At 36.7% G+C, this 12,030-nt stretch overlaps 1 protein-coding gene across 6 annotated transcripts in view; it reads right to left on the reverse strand.

Moving 5' to 3' along the window:
• Positions 1–12,030, reverse strand: part of MARCHF1 (membrane associated ring-CH-type finger 1) — a 1,238,958-nt gene that overhangs the window by 523,701 nt on the left and 703,227 nt on the right. The gene's annotated exons all lie outside the window — the stretch shown is intronic.

Raw genomic sequence — 12,030 nt, forward strand, 5'->3', positions numbered from 1 at the left:
TATATATATATATATATATATATGTATACGTATATATATATATGTACATATATATATATATATATATATATTTCTATTTCTATTTCCTTCAACTACTGAGAAAATTTTCATAAGTTACAATTATTGTTTTTCCATGTAGGAATGTTAATAGTTCAACTTTGATAAGTTCCTTATGATTTATTTTCCATGTTTACCTCCTCATGCTTCTCTTGCTTCTTATATCTGAATGTCAAATTTTCTATTCAACTCTGTTTTTTTCAGCAAGTATGCTTGAAAGTCCTCTATTCCACTGAATGACCATATTTCCCCCTGAAACACGATACTCAGTTTTGCTGGGTAGGTGACTCTTGGTTTTAATCCCAGCTCCTTTGACCTCTGGAATATCATGTTCCAGGCCCTTCGATCCCTCAGTGGAGAAGCTGCCAGATCCTGGGTTATCCTGATTGCGTTTCCACAATATTCAAATTGTTTCTTCCTGGGTGCTTGTAATATTCTCTCCTTAATCTGGGAATTCCAGAACCTGACTATAATATTGCTTGGAGTTTTCTTTTTGGGATCTGTTTTAGGAGGTGATCGGTGGATTCTTTCAACCTCTATTTTGCTCTCTGGTTCTAAAACATCAGGGCAGTTTTCCTTGAGAACTTCGTGGAGGATGATTTCTAGTTCTTACTTTGATCATGGCTTTCAGGTAATCCAATAATTTTTAAATTATCTCTCCTGGATCTATTTTCCAGGTCAGTGGTTTTTCCCATGAGATATTTCACATTGCCTTCTATTCTTTCATTTCTTTGGATATGTTTAACAGCATCTTGATTTCTTATAAAGTCATTAGCTTCCATTTGCTTCAATCTAATTCTGAAGAAATGATTCTCCTCAGTGAGCTTTTGAGATTCTTTTTCCATCTGGCAAATTTGGCTTTTTAAGCATTCTTCTCCTCATTGCCTTTTTTCTTTTGCCATTTGAGTTAGTCTACTTTTTAAGGTGGTATTTTCCTCAGTCAGGCTGTTGACTCTCATTTCATAATTTTCTTGCATTGTTCTCATTTCTCTTCCCAATTTTTCCTCCACTTCTCTTATCTGCTTCTTAAGGTCCTCTACGGCCTGTATCCAGCTCATGTTTTCCTTTGAAGCTTTTGGTGTTGGAGTTCTGACTTCACTGTCTTCCTCCTGTTCCATGCTTTGCTCCTTTTTGTCCCCAAAATAGGAGTCTAATTTTGGAATGTTCTGCCTGCTTTGTTTCCTTTGTTTCCTCAGTCACTTGACCCCTGAGCTTTTTGCCACAGTTGGACTCTGCCACCAAACAGGGGAGCTTTTATCCCAAATGCTGGGGTTTTCTCAGCTGCCAGAGTTATTAGATGGGTGCCCTCTCTGAGCTCTCCACATGCTCTGGCAAGCTGGACACACACACCCCAGGACCTCCACCCTAGACTGCAATCCAGATCCAAGCAGGTTAAAGCAAGACAGATTAACCCTCAGACTGGTGCTTGGTCCCCCTTCGCTCTGCAGGCCAGGAGCTGAAGCTACCATGTGCCACTGGCTGTCTGTGCCAGCATCTCAGCAGTTTCTTGCCCCAGGGGCAACAGCCATGCACTTCCACTTACTGGGTCCCAAAGTCCAGACTGCACTGACCTCTCACTTTGTCCTGTGCATCTATGTGTTGATAACACATGTTTCTGGAAACAGCCACAGCTGCTGCCAATCTGGAGTCCCTCTGTGTGGTGGCTGGTCAGGCCCGCCCTGGGGCTAAAGCTTCCTTGTGGGGCTGGGCTCGGCTCCCAGAAGGCTGCGTTGGCTGATTCCTGCTGGCCTGCCGGGCTGTCCTCAGCAGGAGGTTAGCTTCTCTGTGTCATTTTGTGGGTTCTGCAGCTCCAAAATTTGTTGAGAGGCCCCTTTTTACACGGATTGGGGAAAGTAGAAGCTGGAGCTGCGGGGATGTCCTGCTTCTACTCCGCCATCTTTACTCTGCCCCGATGTGATCTACTTTAACTATTAAATAGCTGTATTTGAAAGTGACTACACTTTGTACAACAAAACCACAAGGAAAATAACAGTGTTGGGTTTCAATCCTATTTAAGTTTGTGCAAACCACTGACTTAGGAGCCAAGGAGGCAAATACAAGAACAGAGAAGTCCCTTCAGTCAGGGAGCTTATGTTCTACTTGGGAGGGAACAATAATGGTCTACACATATAGACCCCTAAGCTAAGGGTTATAGATTTAGAGCTGAAAGGTGATAAAGAGATTTTCTTATCCAAGCCCTCATTTTACAGATGAGGAAGTGGAAGCCAAGATGAGTTATGACCTGCCCAAAATCATGTGATCAAACAAAAAGCAGAGGTAATATTTGGAACCAGGTCCTCATACCATATGTATACAAATAAGCAAAAAAAGTACAAAGTTTTATCACAGCCCAGGGAGTCTACCTCATGCCTTCCCTCTGAGTTATGAAAGTACTCTAACAAAGGATATCATTTGTAGGCAATTAAATGTCACAGTGTATAGATGCCAAAGTTGCAGTCAAGAGTTCAAATCCTGCCTCAGACAGTTATTAGCTATGTGACCCCAGGTAATTCCCTAGATAATAACAGGATCAAATTATGGGACGCTTAGGTGGCACAGTGAATAGAGCACTGGCTCTGGAGTCAGGAAGACCTGAGTTCAAATTTGATCTCAGGCACTTAATACAAAACTAGCCATATGACCTTGGGAAAGTCACTTAACCTCAATTGCCCTACCTTCCCCCCTCCAAAAAAAAAAGCAAAAAATAAATAATAATAGGATCAAAGGAAATATATGTAAATTGCTTTGCAAACCTTATAGAATTATATAAATGTTAGCTATTAGCTTCATTTTTTTTGTATTACAATGATCCAGTATTATATTTGAAGGATGAGACAGAGATAAAATGATTTGTTTGGCCACTTTCCAAATAAGCCAAATACTCTCTTTGCCAATCAGTCTTTCAAATTAGAGATCTCTCCTTAGATGCGATCTAGAGACTCATATGTGGGAGCTCTCTAGAGTTTACATACATGATCAGAAAGTGCTGCCTCATTTACCTGTGCCTTGGTGCCCCAGGAAAGACCAGGGTGCAATGGAGTTATGATGAGGAAAAAAGAGCAAAGAATCACAATGTTCCCCACCCTGTCACTCCCCCACTGGCAGGGAAAGTGAGAATAGCAGATTTTGTTGTTGTTCTTGTTAAAAGAAGGCAGACCTTGTCAAGGTAAATAGACAAAGGTTATTGAGGATTATTAAAGGAAGGAAAATAGTCATGGAAACTGACAAAGGTCCTGTGAAAGAAGATAAGATGATATAATATTGCAAAATTCTTGTGCAGTGACAGGCACATAGTGGGTACTCAATAAATGCTTGTTCCTTTCCCCTTCTCCCCTGCAAACTAGTCCTATAACATCTGGAGGAAGGTAGGTAGCATAGAGGATAAAGCAATGGTTTTGGAGTTAGGAAAACCTGAGCTCAAATCCAGCCTCAGACACCTCCTTGCTATGTGACCCTGGGCAAAAGTGTTTTTCAGCCTCAATTTCCATTGAGAGTAAAGAGGAAAAGTAAAACATCTATTCCTCGGGGTTATTAAGAGGATAAAATAAGAAAAACAATTATAAAAGTACTTTGTAAACCATGAAGTATTATAACTGCTATCTGTTATTATCATTGTTCTTATTCCTGTTATTACTACAAATTTAATACCTTCTTCAACAAATGCCTGCTGAATCCCTGACCTATGTCCTTCAAATCTAATCCATGAGAGAAAAAGGTGTAAAGTGGTAGTACCATATCTTCCCTTCAATATAGATGACAGGAAGCATTCCGTTTTTTTCAAAGGAGAGGGTCATGGAAAACCTGCTATTTGATCTACAATCTGTTAAGTGAAAGCTGTAAAATAGAGAGCTTGCAGCACCTGTCAGAAAGCTCAGAACTGGGCACAGTTCAGACAGGCTGCTCAGCAGAAATATTCCAGGACCAGGTACTGGCCAGCAAGCAACAAGAGAACCTTTCAAAAGTGGTAGTCCTGATATGACGGCAAAGGGAACATGAAAGATGACTATGCTCCCGAGCAACTTGGGCTCCCCCTCAGCCTCTAACCATTGATGTAATTCACTTCATCTATCTTCCCTCTCTCCCTCATAAAGTTCTGGGAAATGACAATAATATATCATAGTAATTCGGAATTACAAGGCCACGTAAAACCCCCAATACACGGCAGCATTATTTCCCATCAGAATAAGCTTCACTGTGGGTATCCACCATGGGGATGGGACGTTTCAGCCAAAGGAGTCCAAGCAAGAGTAATTTCTCAGAAAATGGAGAGATAACTGAGAAAGCAAGCCCCAAAGGGAAGATTCTAACCCAGGCAATCATACTACCAGCTGCTTAGAACCATTTAGTTTTATTATTTCTTCTTTTCCGTTTTTGAAATGTTAACAATGACTTTTCCCCCAGCAGAGCAACTCACTTTAGAATGATTTACTGTCATGAGATGGCTACACTTTCTGGGTGCTTAATTCATGGATCAAAGCTATGATTATTATTTAATAAACATGGGGCTCACTCTGCCTCATTATCACAAGGGAAAGTCAGCAACCCAAACTTGGAAGTTGAATTGTCACTTGGAGAGACAGCAGAAATCAGTACAAAGGGATCTGGATTTGGAGTCAGAATATTTGGACATAAATTCTGGTTCTGACATTTACTATTTATGTGACTTTGGACAAGCAAGTCCAGGGTCACTTAACTAAATATAACAAAAATAACAGCAAGGTTTTAGGTTTGCTAAGTAATTTTAAAATAGTATATCATTTTATTCTCACAATAACCTGGGGAGGTAGATATTATTATTATCCTCACTTTATAAATGAGGAAATTGAGACAAAGGCTAAACAGACTGGCCCAGGATAATACAGCTGGATTTTAAGTCAGGTCTTCTTGACTCATGCATCACTGTGCCACCTAGTTTCCTCATCTATAAAGTGAGTCAGTCAGATTGAATGATGTGTAAAATTTCTTCCAGCTCTTCATCCTTATTATCCTTCCCCTTCTAGGGTCCTCTGTGATCAATATTGTTGATGATGTTTTAACTCCCTATTCTAGCAATTTTTAATATTTTCCCCAATTACATGTTATAATGATTTTAAAACTTTTTTCTTTAAGTTTTGAGTTCCAAATTCTATCCCCCTCTCCATCTCTACCCTCTCTCTGATGTTAAGCAATTAACATTTAACTTTCTTTCCCTCTACTTCAGTTACTAGAGAAAGTCATAATCAACATTTATTAAGAGATTATTATTTTCTAAGCTCTATGGCTAAGCATTCAGCTTAGAAAGAAAAAGCTTATCATTGGAATTGCTCTAATATTCATTTTCTCAAACCCTGAAATTCTCCTCTCTGACAATCATCTCTCCATCTAGTATCTCTCACTCTCTTAGTTTGCCAAAATCTGCTCTTTACCTTCACCCTTGCCTTTGACTTGTTTGTTTTCCCCCACTATTATTTAAAAGGATCCATGGCCACTGGGAGTCTTCCATGGTACAGTGGAAGATGCAGAGGTCATGACAGACTTGCCCTTTCACTTTCCTGTGTGTGTTTGGGCAATTAATAGCCTTTCTCTTGCGCTTAGCTTCCACATTACTAAAATGAAGGGATTGTACTAAATGACCTTTAAGCTTTTTTGTAGCTCTAAATCTATGATTCAATGACTTATACCCTCTTTTAGTCTCCCTACTAAGTCTATTCACTAGTCAAATTTGGTTCCTTGCTATCTATTAAATGAGTTTTTAGGGGCAGAAGTTCCTTTGTAAAGTAGAAAGATATATGTGCTAATTATTATAATTCTCCTTCCCCCAAAACCCTTCCTTCAAAACACCACCTGATCTTTCCTCTTCCCTATGTTTTGAAACTCATTGTCTTTCTGTCAGGAAATGACACTCCCCTACCTTGTTACTTCTCATCATTGATGTCCTTTTCTTCCTTCAAAGTTCAACCCTCTACAATGCCTCCTATGATCCCCTCTCAGTCCCATCCAAGTCAGCTAAAAGTAATTCCCCTTGCCTTGACTCTTCAATGACACACTTTTGATTCTCCTGTACTCATATTTTAACTAATATAATCATATATAATAATTTTGATTCTCCTATACTTACACTCTAACTAATATACTCATATATAATAATATAATCCTATTCTAATCTGTAGCTGATAGGTATATAACTCATTCTCTGACTAGACTGTAGTCTACTTTTAGGGTAGGGCTGTTCTGCTTTATTTTTAATTTTTCTTCCTTTGGACTGGACTTGTGAAATCATTGTCATATGGATAACACCTGGAAAGGAATTTCCTTTATCAATGAAAATGATCAGAAATTTACAATCTGAGAGTATTATCTGGGGTACTGAAATATTATGTGGCTTGCCTGGGATCATAGAGCTTGTATTTATCAGAGGACTAACATATGCCCAACTGACTGTGAGGCCTTGATTACTATCTTCAAGTTTGTATCCAAAGTTTCTGCCTAGCCTGGTCTCTTGCATGTTGTATTCATAGTATTTCCTTTTTTGCTTGAAGTGGGGAGGGCTACAAAGGTGGAGGGTACTGTTCTAAGAAATTTATGTTTTTTTTCATGGACTGATATTTATATTGCAGGGTAAGAAGTTCTCTCTGCTGATGAAAACTCTTAGTTTTATAGGGTCATGAAGTTTTGTCTTTTTAGTCCCTTAGGTTTCTAAGTTCACAGATCTATAAATAAAGAATTATTTGGAACCACCTCATATATCTAGCAAGCAACTGAGTTTTTAATTTAGACTCTGACATTTACTCATAGACAAGTCTTTGAAAGCAACTATTCCCAATCCAAATGCCCTACTCTATGACAATTACTATAGCAACTATTCTATAATTTTATTACTGCTAATACTAAAAATAATTTAGATATGTAATTCTTCTTAGTAACAATAGCTCTCATAGATACACACATACAAACAAACATGTATGTGTACATATATGTACATACAAATGTACACAAAGAGAAATCTTCTTCGTTCTCTGGATACAGATAACATATAATAGTAGCTATCTTTAGGTGGCGGGGGAAGGGAAGAAGAAAAAGAAATTTACATGATAACTTTATTAAATATTTGAAAATAATAATAAGTTATACATAATAGACTTGCAGTTTAATGTGCAATCTTTTTTTAATAATACTATGGAAATACTTGTTTTATTCCATAAGAATAAATAAATAAGTGTAAATATATAATAAAGTAAATAGAAAAAAATGAGATGAAAAGGTTTGGCAGGAAAAATTTTTTCCTTGTTGCTTGAGCTAGCCACACCCATACAAATATATACATGCCCACATACACACATACATACATATGTGTGTGTACATTAAGCCCCTGTATGATGATTATCCATTTTCTCAATTAGACTAACAGTTCCTGTGTGTGTGTGTGGGGGGGTCATGTAAAGGTTTACTTCCTTAAGAACACACTGCACCTAGAAAACACATTGTGGATGCTTAAAATGTTTGGATTGTGGGGATATTTTCTGAGTTAAAATTGTTCCAGAAAAGCAGACTGACAAGCAGGTTGAGAAGGTACCAGTAGTAAAGATTTACAGTGAGAATGGCATTTCTGTTCCCAGTAGAGCAACTGCTATATTCTATACCAGATTTTCTGAAGCATTAATAAAATTTACAGGAACAATTGGGTTTTTATAATTCTTCCTCATTGCAACCATTGAAACACAAGGACCAGGAAGCTTGGTACCACTATGGTGAGGTGGCTCTGCACAACTGAATGAGGGTTGCCTTTATTTATGTAATATCATCTAGCTCTTTAAAAACAATTTCAAATAAGTTCTACCTTGTGGATTGCTGAATCATGCTTGATTACTGCCAAGAGAAACTGTGCTATAAACCTGCTAGAGGAACAGAACAATGTGACTAGTCAGGGAATAAACCCTACTCATTAGTATTTCTTGCAACAGCACATACTCCTTGAAAAGGAGTGGTAAAGCAGATTCCTTGGACGTTGATAGTAACATGTCAAAATAATCATAGGAAATTTTTGAAAATATATTAGACCAAGAGATCTTTGACTAAACACATCATTCTTAATCTCTTTCACCTTCATAGATCACAGGAATCTTCCCATTGGAAGATATAAAATGCTTAATTTAGAGTCAGAGAATACTAATTTATAACTAATTAAATATTTAAAAGGCACTACACATCTTTTCTATATTAATTTCATAGCACACAATTAGGGTCATGATCTCAAAAGCGGCTCACAGAATACGGGACAGGTACATGTCACACACATATTACATACTTATACATATTCTATGCACACATATGCATGTAAAATACATATTACACACTTATACACATACATAAGAGCAGATGGGTCTTAAGTTCACTTATTGGTTGGCCTATTAATAATGGAAAAAAATTGAAACTTCATTTCTGTTATAAATCAATTTGCATATATGTGCAAAAGGCACCTTATTGATTATTAAAAAAAAAATACCCCCTTTGTGAAATAAACAGCTGAGAAGCAGCAAATTCACATGTAAAATCTAAGACATTCAGTTTCCAGGGATTAGGAAATGGAATTGATAGTTGAGTCTTTTTATTGTAAAGTAGCCATTATTTACTAGTTTCTCACTTTGTTTTTGATACTCTTTCAACTGTTTCTGATATCAGTGGAAGGCTACAGATAGCAAGTTTGTTACCCTTGTAAATAAATGCTCTTCCCTCACCAATCACTCTCATGAAGCATCATGACTTCTGCCAACCTACCCCTTTCATGCCTTTACTTGGTGTTTCAGGTCCTGTTTTATCCCTAGTCTATTTGTTCCTCATGCCAACCAAACAGACCCTATCCTGCCTTTTAATCAAAGCAGTACTATTCTCCCCTTCTGGAACATCTTTCCTATATCTTTCTATCTACATTCCATCTCACTGGACTCAACCCCATAAAAATTCTAAATCAAAACTCTCCATTAAGACTTCATAGATGATGTGATGACTTTGGCAGACTAAACTCTTCTGACAGGTTCAGAAAAAAGAATAAAAATAAAAATGAAATTATCTGTAAGGTATATTTGATTTAAATTGCTATATTAAGGAAAAATCAGAAAAGCTCACTATTCTTCCTTTTATAGACTAGTATGCATGTATATTTTACGTATCTTCATATGTCTGCTACCAAAAAATGCATAATGAATTGACTCAAAATTAAAATCTATATATCAAGTAAGAGACTCAGTAATGCTCAGAGTAATGTGGCTAAAAGGAAACACATATCTTGTCTTAGAATCTTCCTATAGAGTAGAACATGATCCCTGAGAGTAAAATCCTTTGATTCTCATTTCTGGAAAACTCCCTGACTGAGTAGTCATTTATGTGTTGGTCTAAAGACTGTTATAGCCTACGCTTCATACTCAGTTCTCTGATTTAATTTCCATTAGAAGTTTGGATATTACTAATTCCTCTACTTCGTAAGAGTATGCATGGTATGATACATATGTTTTAGTTAGTTTATTACATTTCTTTTGTGTTTTTTTTTATGACAGAAGTAAAATGAATTACTGAACAAAGGCTTCTGTCAATAATAATTAGGTGTTTCTATTTTGTCTTAAATAATACAATTTTCCAAACTTTAAAATATTACATCTATTTATTTATTTGGTCTTTATTAATTTGTTTGTTTACTTTTAGTTTACATGATTCAGTTCCACAATTTCTTGAGTTTCAAATTCCCCCTTTCCCCTCCCCGCCCCACCCCTCCCATGGCAGCATACAATCAAGTATAGGATCTGAAAATACTTTCACATTAGACACTAGTCAGGTTATAAAGAAGGATTGTATTGGATGGAATGAGCAATGGGAAAGAGGAAACAAAACCAAACAAGAAAAAGAAAGAGAGCAGGTAGTTTGCTTCAATCTGCATTCAAACTCTGTTCTTTCTAGTTCTTTCTCTGAATGTAAAACATTATATGTAGACAAAATGTTTCTACATTACTTTATAATAACATCTAGCACTTATTACTGATTTAAGGCTTGCAAGGCATTTTGCATATACTATCTCATTTGATCTTCACAATCACACTGTCAGAATATGAGCTAATCCATCATTTTATATAGTAGAAATTAAATATTCTTGTTTCCCCAAAGAAGTACTTTTTTCCTTTTCCTTTTATTTGTTGCAAATGGAAAAAAAAACTAAAACAAAACAAATTCTGTTAAAGAATTAACCAATTTAAGAGTCTCAAAAATATTTTGTAATGTTTAAGAATTACTTTTGAAAAAAAAAAAACTATGCCATGTGTAAGATGGAGAAAGTAAGACAGTGAATGAAGATACATAGTTGATAAAAATGATATCAAGAGAAAATTTTAAAAATAGAAATAGTAATCACAATTTCTGGGTTATTCTCTTTTTTATCCATCCATCTTGGATACAGTGACCCATTTAACCTCCTTACTGAGGCTAACAAAATTTTGGCATGCTTACTTAATGATCTATCCCGAAATCTGGTATCTAAAGCTTAAAGATATGAACCTCTAAAATAGAGTGTGCATTCTCCAAAGATGTAGCTTATTTAAACATAGAATTTTCTTTATCTAATATATATCTTGAACAAAGGACAAAAAACATAACTGTGCAAAACTACATAATAAACCATAGAAATTTAGAAATGGAAGGAATCTTAGAGATCATGTAATTCAACCCCTTGCTATATACTGTCATATTCAAGGTGACTGAATTAAGTAGAGTTCAAGTGTCAATTCCTTTCAATCAACTCCCTAAAGAGGGCCCTAGATATGAGAAGATGTATAAAGATATGATTCCCTTTACAAAGCTATTTTAGCCCTCTAGGATGATACCACTCAAAGAAGAACATGTATAAGACACCTGCCTCCACTCTATGCATGGTGTGGTAGTCCAAAAAACCCCCACAAAACTTCTGACTTTCTGGTTCCAATCTGTCTTTTGGGGGTTGCCTATGCCCTGGACACATTCCCTTGGCCTACCTGTTGCTATTTTGTTTCTCTGGAATATACTTTGTAAGAAATTTCTGTAATTTATGAAATTCCCCATCTGTGCTCAAGACAGATGTGAGAAGTCAACTGAAGGAGCATGGTAAAAGGTGTGCTCAAATAGGACCATGTGAGTCAATTTACATTTTCAGGGAATTTCAGGCATTTACATCTCAGAAAGAGCAAATGCTCTTACGAATCAAGGCTTGATTTATTGTTCTGTTGATTTAAGAAAGTGATGGAAAAGATGTATCTATTTCAGATTAAACTAAAAAAGTATGTTATGCATATGTGTGTGTTTTTAGTTGTAAAACATTTTCCTGCACACTACTAGATAAGACCCTGTTTCTCTATAAAATTTCTAGTCCTAAGGTATTCTCATTCTGTCCTGAAAATACATAGAAAATATTCATTATTTTATTTAGAATTGATTCTCAGATGGTTTGTACCAGCACAGTCCCAAACCAGTAGTAGGCCTTGGGAACCACCAAATCAGCAGTGGCAGATGGTAAGGAGTTCAAACAAATGGTCAGAAGCAGATTATAAGGATCTCTTTGTGAGCACTGAGGCAGGACTCTGCTGCTTTGCCAATACTCAGATCTGGTTCACAGTCCTAAATGGTAGTCTCATGGCAAGGAGGAGCATTAGCACACCTGAATTTGTAGTCACAGTGGAGTGGGGACATTACTCCCAGTTACAGGGTAGAAAAGAATGCTTGTGGATGTTCACAGATCAGAGTCCAGGCCATGAGAGTAGTAAACACCTCTCCTTAGATCATACCACCTTGAAAGAATTGAAAACTTATAGGTCCCTAGAAGTATCTCTGCATAAAACCCCTGGAACTTGGGGTAGTGTACCCTCCACCCCAGAAGCAGAGTACTACTTTAAGAAAGAGTTAAAAGTCAAATAGTAGTTTAGGAATGTGAGCAAGCATCAGAAAAAATTCTGACCATAGAAAGTTAATATAGTGACAAGG

The sequence above is a fragment of the Petaurus breviceps genome, unplaced genomic scaffold (genome assembly GCF_028583685.1).
Source record: "Petaurus breviceps papuanus isolate PSGF00001 unplaced genomic scaffold, PetGlider_PUasm1.0 126, whole genome shotgun sequence".
In the NCBI taxonomy this organism is placed as follows: domain Eukaryota; kingdom Metazoa; phylum Chordata; class Mammalia; order Diprotodontia; family Petauridae; genus Petaurus; species Petaurus breviceps.